Raw genomic sequence first — 2,453 nt, 5'->3', positions numbered from 1 at the left:
TGAATATGGGTTTGCAAAAGCAAAAGAGGACTAACAAGGAAAATAATGATTGATTTAGGATTCCAAGACTTGATCACAAGGGAATTGATCCTAAGGATACCTGAATATTAAAGAGAGTATGATTAATGATCCACTAAGAGGGGAATGATTGATGTGCAATGTTGTTTCACTGTTGAAGTGTTGAATGATTGATGCTTGTTTGAAGAAGACTCGTCAATTATATGATTCAAATTGCACTAAAGTCTATGAACAAAGGAGAATACCTTGAGCAACTGAGTCATTCTTCCTGTACCCAAGGATATCCTAGACAAGGATAAGAATTCTCCACTCTCATCATTCTCTATTTCTTAAGGCTCATGGCGTTCAACTTGAATCCATAATTGACAAGTTGCTGATAAGAGATCCTGAGTGTTGATCTTGATGTAGAAGAAGACTTTACAATCATATAATTCGAATTGTGCTAAAGTATATGTATAGAGGTGAATACAATGGGAACCTGGGTCATTCGTCCCGTACCAAAGATATTCATAATGATTTAATGGAATTTTCCAATCTCATTCATTCTCTATTTCTTAAGGCTCGTGCCACACAATCTGAATTATGATTGACAAGTGATGACCTTTGTTGTGCTTGAGAAGTAGTCCACTTTGTCAGCTATGCTTGATTGATGTTGACTTTGAAGTCTCGATCTTGCATTTGAACCTTGAGGTCTTGAACTCTAGAGATTCAACATATCCCATACAGCTTGAGCATAATGGACTTTCCCTGTCAAGTGATCAATGGTCTTTTGATCACTTGATTAGGCTTGGGGAATTACATCACAATACAAAGGATTTGGTTGACCAAAGGATTTAGTCACAATTAATCTATTAATCATAATTATTTCTATTGATTACGATTAATCACATGAAAAAAGAAAACTAACAAATATTTATGACTATGTAAAAACAGAGGGTGAATATCACATTAAGAAATTAATTAAAATTGATTTGGTTAATTATATTAAGTTAAATTAGATTAATTAATCATCCAGAATGAGGGTGTAGGCCCATGAATTGACGGTTGGCAGAAAATCTGCTAGGGCTTGGAAGACCAAGCCCATGATTAAGGGAACCACCCAAGAGGGGTGTGTGTAGACTTAATGCAGGAAGTGTATTGGGAGGGTTTGTTTGGGCCTTAGGCCCAAATAGAGTCAGACCTCAAACAAAGCAAGCGGTTCAAAAACTGAGTTCAGGTTTTGGTCTATGCATCCATACCAAATCCAGGTCGAATCGTGCAACCAACAACACTTCAGCAAGCTTGTTCGACGTCTCCACACACTCTCTTCTTCTCACCTTCTCAAATCAAGATTCAAAGGCGAGCACACAAACGAAATTCATTAGTTTGTTAAAAATTAAAATTTGTTAACAAGTTGAAATTCAGTTAGTGAGTTTTTTATTCTCTGTGTTGTCGTGCTTTGCTAATTACTATGGACTTCCCAATTGTTATTACATGAAACCTTGTGTAATGTTTAGCTCTAAATTATGCAGGGTTCTATGTTAGTTATGTTGAAATACCCTACTGCTAGATCATGTTAGTTATGGTTGGTCTAGATATTGGTTTGGAAATTGAATCAAAAGTTAGTTATGTTGATGTATGTTAATTACTGATCTTGTTGTGTTAATTCTGCAGGATGATGGGAAGGCTTATGCAAGGCCCTGTTATCTCTTCAGATTCTTAGAGCTGCTACTGTAATTAAGTTAATAGGACTAGGCTGCTTCAAATTAAACTTAGTACATTATGTTAATCAAGTGATCTTTGGTATCTTATGCTCAAGGGTTTAAGTTAATTAGTGATGTGTGAAAGCACTAATTTGGGATGGGTCATTGTAGTTTTTGAGATTTGCTTCATGTAGCTTATGATTGGAAATTAGTTTGAAAATCTGTAATTTTGTATTGAAGTTTGTAACTTAAATGGGAATAAATCATGAATCGGAAACATAAACATGGATTAGTTTGTAATGAATTGAAAAATGGATTTTTATGGAAAGTTAATGAATTGCAATGAATGGTTGAATGTAATAATGCAAGGTTGAATGGATGTTTGATGGAATTTGAAATTGTTATGGAAAGTTTTAATCAAAAAAACATGGACTTTGAATGCAATTGAATGGTTGAAAATTGTGACTTAAAAATTTGTTAATGAATGATTGAAAATTATGGAAATTATGGAATGCATTTGAATGGTTTAATGAATAGTTAAAATTTGTTAATTAAAATGATTTGAAAATTGCTTATGGAAAATAATTTGCAATAGACTTGAATAATAATAAATGATTTGGAATCTTAAATGTTCGACTTAAATGATTAAATTATCATTTGAAAGTTGACCGAATTTTCAATTAAATGGAAAGAAAGATAAAGATCAATGGTTAATGAATCTCAACCTAAACTCAAACCAAATGTGTTCGATTA

The 2,453-nt window shown here is 33.2% G+C and overlaps 1 long non-coding RNA gene across 2 annotated transcripts; it reads left to right on the top strand.

The window, feature by feature from the left end:
• The first annotated feature begins 1,169 nt into the window (after positions 1-1,169).
• LOC127127672 (uncharacterized) lies at positions 1,170-2,047 on the top strand. Of its 2 annotated transcripts, none has more exons than XR_007805410.1 (2): positions 1,170-1,425; positions 1,672-2,047. It is a non-coding gene; the product is annotated as an uncharacterized LOC127127672 (long non-coding RNA). The 2 variants fall into 2 exon arrangements; XR_007805409.1 differs by lacking the exon at positions 1,170-1,425 and adding an exon at positions 1,432-1,582.
• The last annotated feature ends 406 nt before the right edge of the window (positions 2,048-2,453 follow it).

Source organism: Lathyrus oleraceus, chromosome 3 (assembly GCF_024323335.1).
Source record: "Lathyrus oleraceus cultivar Zhongwan6 chromosome 3, CAAS_Psat_ZW6_1.0, whole genome shotgun sequence".
Classification (NCBI taxonomy): Eukaryota; Viridiplantae; Streptophyta; class Magnoliopsida; order Fabales; family Fabaceae; genus Lathyrus; species Lathyrus oleraceus.
The sequence above is the reverse complement of the archived record's forward strand: the minus strand, read 5'-3'. Positions and strand labels throughout refer to the sequence as shown.